The following is an 11,851-nucleotide window of genomic DNA, read 5'->3' on the forward strand; positions in this document are numbered from 1 at the left end:
GTAGAAAATTCTTCTGACATGTTGCTTTCAGGTGCTTTTTTCCCCCTCCCTTTTGATTTTGCTAGTATTCTCTTTATTTGTTCCTGAGGTTTTTCTTGTAAGATTTAAAATTCTAATTGCAACATCATTAGGGATCAAAGTTGCCGGTGTTTGGGGTTTGTTTCATTGACATATCTCCAGATTTTGTGAATAGGGACCAAGCCTTTTTGCTGGCAGACTGAAAATTTGTTTGCTCCATGAGATTGTTACCATTTTTTTCTCGTGGCAGAATCTAGACACTGGAGGAGTTAATCAGCAACTTCAGGCTCATGACTAGCCACGTATTGATGGTATAACTCTATGTATTCTTGGCTCCATCTGGGATACATGTTTATCTGTAGCCCCTTGGGATGTACTTCTTAGCTATGAAAAGTAGTTGTCTCACAAATCAATTGTAGTTTTCTACCTTAGGGGAAATCCATTGAACCTTGTGGTCCAGGTCAGTAGCAAATGCTTTCCATTTGGCTTTTTGAAAATTCTATCATGGCTTAGGGTCAATCTTACAATTGGGATCTGCACTCCAACATTTAACAGCACAGATCCTGTGCTGATTTCAAGGGAAATTCAGGAGTACTCTTCTATTAAACTGTAATAGTCTATTGTGCATATTCCTGAAGACAAAACACAAATCCATTTGGCCAAGTAGAAGGTACCTTTAGTGTCATGGACCAAGAAGACATAGGCCTACTGCCCTATCATTTTATGTTTCAGTTATTAAAATCGCCCATGATTAATGAGAGATGCTATATATTAGATAACACACAATGTAATGTCAGCCCATATTATGGAGATGGTTGTACAAGTTGGAAATTTTAATGTTAGAAATTTTATTCGTGTTACAAATACATTCATTTCGGTATGGCTTTTCACATATTGTACTTAGTCTATGTTTGGACTTAGTCTATGTTTTACATATGTAGAGGTGTTGAATATTGCATGATAAATGGCTGAAGTTAGAAAATATCCTATAAGTTTACCTCTATTTTTAAGTTGGACTTCATCAATGCAGTGATGAAAGTAGGCCAACATACAGTAAATAATCATTCGTAAGCCTAAGTAAATAGCCAACTTTAGCCCCACTCATATCTTATACCTCATAAAATACCTCTGCAGATCTTATTACAACTGTCTATGGAAGTACAAGTGGCTTTGGCAGTATGAAAACTGTTTTTGAGTACCAAACTGATGCACAAAGAAACATTGGAGACAGTGTCACACTATGCAAGATACACATCTGTTCATGTCAGGCACCAGCTCATCGCTATCTGTGAACAGGTGCTCAGAGAGAAAATAATTTTGCCTGCAAATAATGCTATTGATTTTCTATTCTGGCAAATACCACAATAAAAAGAAACAGGAGAGAACATCTGTCCTTATGTGCAGTATGTGGTCCCTTGTGGCATGCATTTTAGTATCTAGAAGAGTTCCTTGACTTTATCCCCTTTCCAGTAATGATGTTGAGAGTTTTGCAATGTCTATTCTCAAAGTGGTCTAGGACAACTTGCCACAGCCAACTTGTCACAGGACAACTCACTGTGGGGTAATTCAATATTGTATGAATCATTTCATTCAGTTACTTTTATTATTGCTGACCAGGTTTTCATCAAAATTATTGTAACTCTTGTATTTCTGGATTGAATTTATTTTATGATTATTTGTCACAGTTCCATTGAAATTAATTTAACTTTTATATTTGTTGAATTGTCCTGCAGTGAATTATCCTGCAACAAATAAACCATGGCAAACTGTCCCTCAGCAAATTGGCCACAGTGAGTTGGCTGTGGTGAGTTGTCCCATTTGTCCTCAAAGCATACCAAAGCATGGCTTAAATATAGACAAATTGATGAAGTAAAAATGTGATGGCTCCCTGTCTAAGGCAGGGAGCATAGGTAGTGTACAGGTAATAATTAATATCCCTGAGTTTGTTTGTTCATTCTGCTACAAACAGATTAGATCTGATGATGCATTACTTGAATACCCTGAATGAAATACAGAACACCGTATGTTGCACTAAGAGAACAAACTTCTTCCAAGAGAATCCCAGCTAAAGGGAGCTTTTTGTAAAAGATCTTTTAAAATTTTTCCCTTTTTATTTTTTTCTCATTTTAATATTCATGAACCATAAATACATGCTATTATACAATTTTAACATTGATAGAACTATTTTCTCTTTACACGTTTAAATTATCTAAATTATTATACTGGTAATAATTTCTAGTTTATATTGCACATATATCTCTACCAAATTTAGTATGTATAAGGCTACTTAAATAATCATGATGTTAGGTGCAACCATGCAAAATTAAGAGGCATTTGATATAATTTTACTTAACAAAATACATATGGGAATTATTTTTCTCCCTCTTGACATCTTTAATTTTATCGATGTCCTTAAATCTTCTCAGTAGTTCTTGCCTTGGGGCTTAATTTTAGAAATATTTTTGTTTCTGTAAACAACTCCAATTGTGTAACTGTACATAACTACAATTGTATCTATTTATCACTTCATTTTAGTTTGAAAATGAATTTAATTCTAGAAAATTAACATTTACCAGAGCAGACATTATACAAATTTAGATTAGTTCCAAAGGCATAACAGATGGCAAGATATTTTTTTTCTTTAGTGTAGGAAGACAACTTGAAATGTGATACACTATTGCATATATATATATATATATATATATATATATATATATATATATATATATATATATATATATATATATATATACAACCATATTATGTAAGTTTTTGCTGAGATATATGAATGCCTTCAAAGAACTCTCCAAAACCTGAAGTTAGATTTTATGTTTTTGCTATATGATGTGAATGCCAGAAAGGGGCACACCAAAACCATATTTATCATTTTCTCATTTTAATTCTATATTCTAGAATTAAATTCTAGAATTTAATTCTATATTTTCACCTTTGTTTATAAATGATGGTTTAACCATATTAACCATATTTCTTTAAGGAAATAAAAGAGAACATGAATTAAGCCGTGGAAATTTTGTAAGATCTTGGCTATACTGGAGAGTTTGGCTGAGAAAAAGGGAATTGATCTGGCAGCCACCACAATATTAATCCACCTGCTTCAACAGATGAGGAGTACTACTGAAGACCTTACTATATTCTGTATCTGGATTCCATAATTATGGTTCTGGCCATATGATTAATGGCAGAGAACAAAGAAGCAGTCCATTCACTGTTGCACAATAGCTATTACTGAATAGCAGTTCTCTAATGATATTGGGGGTTCTGATATATTGGATCATATTCCCAACTTTATTGATACAGAGCATGGCTTGAGATGTAGACAGCACTACTGTGAACTGCTATTGGGATCAGGCTCCAAATGTTGGTCTCCTGGAACAAAGTAATGTTTTCTAGTCATTCATGTGCCCCTTTTTATTGGGTTGAATTGGTAATCAATACATGCAATGCAAAGAGATCATTTAGCACACTGTAAAAAATGAAAATCTGGCTGTGGGCAACTGGAAAACAGGCTCTTGGAACACTGAGCATGTGGCGTCCATAGTTTCAAGATGGCTGAAGATAAGGAGGCTTTCCAACAAGCTCTGATCAGCAAGTCCAGGGAAGAGTCACAATTGCTGCAGTTTCTTTTCTAGTAATAGCGAATAAATGATTACATGCTACCACATAATACATGCCTCCCTCACCTATCCCCTACAGGATGTCTGAGAAAGTGCATGAGTGCATATGGAGGGGAGGGCATGGGGTGTTCCAGGATGTCCCCAATGTGTAGTATCAATGGTGTGTTCCAGTCTCCCTGAGTCATTCATTCCCAGTTTCTGGACAATATATATTTAGAGGCCCTGAGGTCCATTTGCTGCTGGTAAATGCTAGGTCAGTCAATGATAAGGCTCCCCTTATTCAAGATCTTATTGAAAGGAACAAGTCAACCTGGCATGCATCACCAAGACCTGGCTGATTCTGGAATTGGGGGGGTGTTCCCCTCAGAGATGTGACCACCTGGTTTTAGGGTTTGACACCAGCAAGACAGAACCTTGCTTCCCAAGTTCCTGGTTGTGAAATCATGTTTCTGACACTGAGATCACATAGCAACTTCCATGCCTGAACTGCAGGAGGCCATCTCAGGGCTGGCGGTAGAATTTCCCAGGTTTATGGTTCTGGACAACTTCAACCTGCCATCTCTGGGTGTGGCCTTGGAAGCGACCCAGGAGTTTATGGCCACCATGGCAATAATGGGCCTATCCCAAATCATTTCAGGACCAACTTGTGATCACACATCAGATATGATTCTCTTGTTGGAGCAATGCAATGTGATCTAACATTTCCCATCATAGTCAGACCATCCTCTGCTGTCCTGGAGAATCTTGTTTGTCACCCGCCTCTGCAGGAGAGCCAGGCCCATTTGAATAGTCCACTGCTGGTGACTGGTAGAGCCAATTGGCTTCGAAAAGGAACTGGGGGGTGGGGATTCCTGGAGGTTTTGCCGCATGGCCCTGCCAAAACTTTGGCAATATCCTGGAATTAAAAAGGCGGGCAGGGCTCGGGACAAGATCACACCTATGCACTTCTCTTGATCAAACTTTCCTGGTTGTCCCTGTGATTCATGGAGGAGTTGCAGGTCCTAAAATAATTAAGAGATATTCAGAGTGCCAATGGAGGAAAACGAAGAATGTCTCTTACTGGACATGACATAGAACCATTATTAAGGCCTACTTGATGGCAATAAGAGCAGTAAAATAGCATTATTTCTCTACCCTTATTGCAGCCAGATTGTTGCCCACAGTTCTGTTCTAGGTCACCTGGTCCCTTCTGGAACAGGAGAGTTTGGTTGATCATCTGCAGGGCCATGCAGAGGAATTTGTTCTACACATTGGCTTTGTTCTCAATTGGAACCTATGTGTGGTGCAGGTCCTTATGAGATGCCTAGGGAGACAGCTTGCCCTGTAATTTGGGAACCTTTGATCCTGTTGGACCTAAGGAAATGGACAATGTCCTTGATGCTGTCAGTGTAACCACCTGTCAATTAGAATGTGAGGCTTGTTAAGTGCACATGAGGTATTTCAAGGTGACGAAGACCATGGGGAGGCCTTGTGATGGAACAGGCCACCTGCCTAAGACCACCCAAGGCCCTGACCCACTGAAGTCCCTTATACTGCTCACAATTGCTCCCCATCCACCCAACCTGTTGCACTGGGTCATTACCTTATGAAGATTTAGTAAGCAGTCTCCACTCCAACCTCTCAGCTGCTTGCACCCCTCTGACGCTCCGTTTGGGACTCCACAGGCCTCCCCTGGCACATTGCAGGCCAAAATGGAGTCCCCAATGGGTGGATTTGCCCCTCAGAAGCTCCATTTTGGCCTGCAATGTGCCGGGGGAGCCCTTCAGAGGCCCAAACTGGGCATTGGAGGAACAAATCTGCCCTTCAGAAGCTCCATTTTGGCCTGCGATGTGCAGGATGAATGTTGCAGAGCTCTGCAGTTGTTCGTAAAGATGAACAACCCCCATGGTGCTGCAAGATTCATAATTTCGGGACTTGTTCATAAACGCTAGGGGGTGCTTATCACATAACTTCGAACATTCACTAACAGAACATTCGTAATCCAAGGAATACCTGTATATTAAAAAGTCATCCAAATACACCAACACTCCCTTGTACAAGTAGTTATGCAACACCGCACTAATCAGTTGCATGAAAACAGCTGGCGGGCCCTGCAACCCAAAGGGGAGCACTTGGAATTGAGAGCATCCCAGAAGACAGATGAACACAGTATTCCATTTGTCGCCTTCCTTGATCCTAACCCATTAATAAGCCTCCCACAAATCTAATTTAGTGAAGATTTTGCTTTTGGCTAGATATGCTAGATATGTCCTTCATCAGGGGTAATGGGTAGACATTTTCTATGCATATTGCATTTAGCCCTCTATAGTAGGCTAAATAAATCCATGTTTTTTTTATCATGAAGCATCAAGCTCTTCTAGCTCACAGGGAGTCATCGAATACAGCTTAGGTTTCGGGAGTTTAACTCAGTCAGTGGGGCAATGAGACAGGAGCACATTGGAGCTCTTCTCACAAAACCTCAGTAGATCCCAGTACTCCTTGGGAATTCTGGCATGTTTTTTGGGTGGTCCTGTGTGACTGACCCTAACTCCCTCAGTTCTTCCATTTTCTTGCCTATGGAATTTGGGATCTCTTCCCCTTTTTTTGGACTCCTTGTCTCTAATTGTTAAGAGCCCTCTCCTACAGTTCTCATAAAGGTTCCATTTCTGAAGCCAAGACAGTCCAAACCAGTGGAGTCTCTCCATCCCTGGTGCCACTATAAAACTCAGAGTCTCTTTGTGCTTTCCACTAGCGCAGCTATAAAATGACACCCACCCCCAGCTACTGTACAATCCAGTTGGCAAAAAGCTATTGGCACCTTTGGCTGCTTGAGTCTCAGTCATAACTTTTCCACTACCTCAGGGCTAAACACACACCTGATACAGCCCAAGTCCAATAGAGCATCCCCTGGATCCCCGATGAGGGCACCACTAGTTCCATAGGAATGATTATGGGGATTACACATCAATTTACCAAGAGGATCAGAGTCAGAGTCAGTTTCACTCTCACCCAGCTTGGTCAGAGCTTCCAGCCCCTCATAATGAGGAGCTACAAACTCAAAGACATCCACCCCTTTCATGGGTTCTCAGAGCTCACTTCTCTGCATTCCTTCCCAGGGTCACTTTCACTTTGAGCTGGGCTTAGTGGATTGGCACTCTGTACCTCAATGCCCCTCCTTCCCACACTTGAAGCATACCATGGATCACAGTCTGGGTCCAGATTCATCCTTTGCTGACTTTGGGGTTTCCTTATGCTCAGGGGGGAAGGATTTGGGCAATCCTTGGCCACCATGGTATCAGTCTTGGGGTAGGTCGATCTCTACTTCATCTGTCAGCACATCCCAAGATGCAGGTGTGGTGGACATCATCATCAAAGCCATATTTGATGCAATCAATCAGGATGTCTTCAGGCCATGTGGCTAGTCGGTACACCAATTCTTGGAACTCTTGGGTGCACACAGCCACCAGAACTAGCTTTAGATGATTTTCTTCCAGAAAATCATCAGAGCCTTGTGCTCTGCCAGTGGATCCTCAAACCATTGGCAAAGGGCTGCCATGAAATTTCTGTAGCTGAGGGTCATCATCGTTATGGAGGGAGACCATCTATTTGACAGCTGTACCCTCAAGAGTTATGGTTATGCAAATAACTCGGATGCTTCCGTCCCAAGTCAGTCCCATATTCCTGCATGTAGTTTCAGATTTCACTCCCAAGGACAGGACCTTCAGGGCCCAGCATCTCTGAGGAACAGCTCCTGCAGGTGGAGGCTTTCATGCAACAGCAGCTGCTGATGGTGGCATCACTGATACTGGCACAGGTCCAGGAGGAGCAGGTACAACTGCTTCCATGGCCACAATTCAGCAGCTCTGTCCATGGCTTGGCTTGGGGCAGCCAAAGGAGCTTGAGCAGTTATCTGAGTGAGTTTCACTGGCTCTCCAATTCTTGATTGCCTCTTGCAACTGGTACCATGGCTCAGCAGGGCATTCTCCAGATCCACATCAAGAGGGCGAAATTCATCTTTATTCCCCTCACATCAGTCCTGCAGGGGAACCTCTGCTTCCTCATGTAAAAGTCATTGCCAAGGGTCATTCTTCTGGGTCTTCCTTTTGCCCCATGCCCAATGACCATCTGGGTTGGCAGATTCCTCCTCAATGTCTAGCTCCTCCAGCCACTTCACTTTGTCTCAGGCCCAGTATGGTCTAGGAGGGGACCTGCCCAGAGCCCTGGTCACCTACAGTTCACTCTCATGGCTGGACATTTAGGTGCTCATTCCCCACAGTAGATTACAGCCTCCTGGTTGACTGTTAAAGTAGACTTGGCCTAATGTCAGGGTTGCCTCTGATCAATCCATAAGAAAGAAAACCCTTGACTCCATAGATTCCGAAAAAAAGGTAGGAAAGAACTGATTTCAGCAAAAGCCAGGCAATGTCTGAAGCAAACACACATGGAAAGACACATTGAAAATAACCCCAGAGCTCACTATATACCCCGGTAGCCAGGCAATCAGAGTCCAATTGTCAGCCAAGATGTTTTGGGAACATCTCTGGTCCAGATGCACTGGTCCTCCTTCATGCGTATCTTTTCCAGGATGGTTGGCCTTGAAGATGTTAAACATTCCAAACTGGCATCTATGAGTCCAGGCCTCCCCATCGCTTCTCAGAAATGCCCGTCTCACACCTCCTGCATGCTTCCTCTTCCAAATACCCATTGCTCCCCCCCCCGTTTCCATGGCACTGGCAGCAAATTTGAAGGAAAGCAATGATGGCCAGGCTGACACCTAGGGTTCAGGTGTTATCAGTATGCTGATGATACTCAACTTTTATCTCCACTTTTCGTGATCCATTCTCAGCTTGAGTATAGGGGTTTGTTTTTCTATGGGTTATGGCTTCCTTTCTCAGCCACTATTGAAACATGTTAGACATGAACTCTGTACCTCTGTCTGTTTGTAGTTGACATACATTTTGATTATACCTTCTCTCTGCAAACATTACTCACTGCTTAAATTATTGAAACACTTCTGTTTTGCTTTTTAGTAAATAACAAAACCCATATCTTAAGAAATCATGAACATTTACCATTGATGGAAAGAGAAGGCCAATTAAATCAGTATGAACTAACTGAAAAATTTCCTATCGCTTCTTTTGCTGACAGGGTATCTTTGATTTTCTCTTTTTGCAAATAGTACAATCCAAATAATTGTCTTTTACGTTCGAACCTAAAGCCATTTTTCTATCTTACCAAGAAGCAGGTTTTGGTCTACTTTGTTGAATCTTCTTCTTCTTGTGCCATATCCGTCATCAGATGTTGACAATCATGTTGGCAATCCTATTTTTGTCAACAGCCGTATGAAAAAGTGCTGCTGAGTTTTGTCCAAACCAGTCCCTTAGGTTTTGAAGCCATGATGTTCTTCTTCTGCCTGGACCTCATTTGCCTTCAATCTTTCCTGGAGGATTAAGTGAAGGATGCCATATTTTTCTGGGTGTCACATTGCATGTCCAAAATATTCTAACTTTCGCTTTTTAATGGCTTTGATTATTTCCCTTTGCTTTCCCAGGCATCTTATCATCTCCTCATTTGTGATTTTGTTAACCCAGTTTATACTGTAAACCTACATTTCAAATGCTTCTAGTTTCTTCAAGTGGTTTTCTGTCAGAGACCAACTCTCTACTCCATAGAGCAGGATAGAAAAGATATAACATCTGACAAGCCTGATTTTCAGTCTTAGGCTTATGTCGTGACTTCAGAAGACCTTTTTCATTTTGAAAAATGTTGTTCAAGCTTTCTCTATCCTTGTCTTCACTGATCATGTCCCAGCTTTCATGTAAATTAAAACTGAGGTACATGATCCTTTCAACTTTTTCTAACGGTATTCCTTCCGAATTTATCAGTGGTAAATTAATGGGTTGTTTGCTGACGACTATGATCTTGGTTTTTGAGGTGTTAAGCTTCAAGCCATATTTTTCAGATATTTCTGAGACTCTGTTGATGAGGAGCTGAAGGTCTTCATGCTTACTGGCAAGCAGAACTGTATCATCAGCATATCTTAAATTGTTGATCTGAACACCATTTACTTTGAGGCCAGCATCAATGTTTTGCAGTGCTTCATTGAAAATTGACTCAGAGTAGATATTAAATAACAGCGGAAACAGAATACAGCCCTGTCTGACCCCTCTTCATATTTCTACATCATTTGGCCTAGTCTCACATTTGCTACCTGATGCCAATATAGATTCTTTATGATTCAGATGTCTTTGTCATCTAGTCCCACTTGTTTCAGGATTTGTAATAGTTTGCTGTGTCTTATTTTATCAAATACTTTTTCAAAATCAATGAAGCACATGTAAACACTGTGATTGACATCTCTACAGTGCTGTACAAGAACTTGAATGCTGAATAGGGCATCTCATGTACCAAGATTGTTTCTGAAACCAAATTGTATGTTACTTAGACATTCCTCAATTTTGTTGTATATTCTTGTGTGAATTATTCTCAGGAATATTTTCAGGGCATGACTCATTAAGCTTATTGTTCTGTATTCGGTACACTTCTTTGCATTTATTTTTTTGCATTTATTTTTTTGGGGGATTGTCTGAAAGGTTGAATTTAGCCAGTCATTTGGTATCTTTCCTATATTCGAATGAAGAGCTGCAATAAAATTTTCTTCCCATTGTCTTCTAGCAATTTTAAAATTTCTACTGGGATATCATCAGGTCCTGTGGCTTTTCTTATTTTTGCAATTTTTATTGCATGTTCAACCTCCTCCATAGTGATGTTTGGTCCAGTTGTTATATTTCCCATATCAATATTATCCCGAGTGTCCTCAAAAAGTTCTTCAATATATTCCTTCCATCTTTTTAGTTTTTCATCCTCATCCAAGATGATTTTCCCCTCCCCTTACTTTGTTGAATGCTTTGCTGAAATCTAAGTATACTATGACCACAGCATTTCACTGGTCCACTAATTTAGTTGCTTTGTCAAAGAATGAAAGATTGGTTTTGTTAGATTGGCGCAGGGAAAAGAAGACGCGACTCAGCAGAGGTCCGTTCAGCACTTTATTCAGCTCATACGGAACAGCTTGGCTGAGCTGCCGAGCCCTCCTTATATACAGCTCCGGCAAGCTAGCCGGCCAATGACATCCATTTAAACTTCCCGCCGGTGGATTAGCCTACCACCGGCAGATGCCCATCTAAGGACACAACAGGTTTGGCATGATCTGTTTTTGACAAACCCATGTTGGCTTCTGGTTGTAACTTTGCTTGCTTCTAGGTGTTCGCAGATATATTTTTTGATTATCTTTTCAGGATCTTCCCAGATATTGATGTCAGTTTGATTGGTCTGTAGTTTCCTGGAACTGTTCCTCCCCTTTTTTTGAAGATTGGAACCACATCAGCTCTTTCCCAATCCTCAGGTAGTTCTCCGATGCTCTAGGGTCTTTGATCGATATAGTACAATGGTTCTGGGATCATATCTGCCGGCTCCTTCAGAATTCTGGAATGTAATCCATCAGGTTCTAGTGATTTAATTTAATTTAATTTAATTTTTAATTTGTCAAATATGTACGAGATAACAAGTATAGGTATGAACATGAACATAAATAAAGGAAGTAAATTCAAATAAACAGGGACGGTAAGACAGGGACAGTAGGCACACTGGTGTGCTTATGCACGCCCCCTTTATGGACCTCTTAAGAATGGAGCGAGGTCCACAGCAGACAGTGGTTTGAACTTGTCAAGATCAGACAGGTGTTCTCTTACCATTTTCTTGTTTAATTTGAATTTCTAGCCTGTTTTCTAGGGTCATGTTTTTGGACTATAATTTCTTTTTGCATGAAGATTGATGCAAAGAATGAGTTAAGCAGCTCTGCTTTTTTTCTACTGCCTGTTACGTCTTTGCTATCGTGTCTCTTTATTGGATTGATTGTTTCCTTTACTTTTTTTTATTTTTTACATGTTAAAAGAAACTTTTTAAAATTATCTTTGATATTTGTTTCAAGTTTTAGTTCATTCTGAGCTGAATAATAAGTTATTCTTTTAGAAAAGTGTTTAATGTATTAAAAAGCTATGATGTTGCAAACTGACCGCAAATTGTAATTAGTAGAGACAATGTGTTATGACTTGCTAAAAGCTCCCTTGGAGACAGGAACCTACGCCTTGGGCAAAACCATTATCAGGAAAAAAAAGGAACATCTGCCAAGGTGAAGTTAAAAGTAAACATGATAAGAT

This window comes from Pantherophis guttatus, chromosome 4 (assembly GCF_059756535.1).
Source record: "Pantherophis guttatus breed Tessera chromosome 4, ASM5975653v1, whole genome shotgun sequence".
In the NCBI taxonomy this organism is placed as follows: Eukaryota; Metazoa; Chordata; class Lepidosauria; order Squamata; family Colubridae; genus Pantherophis; species Pantherophis guttatus.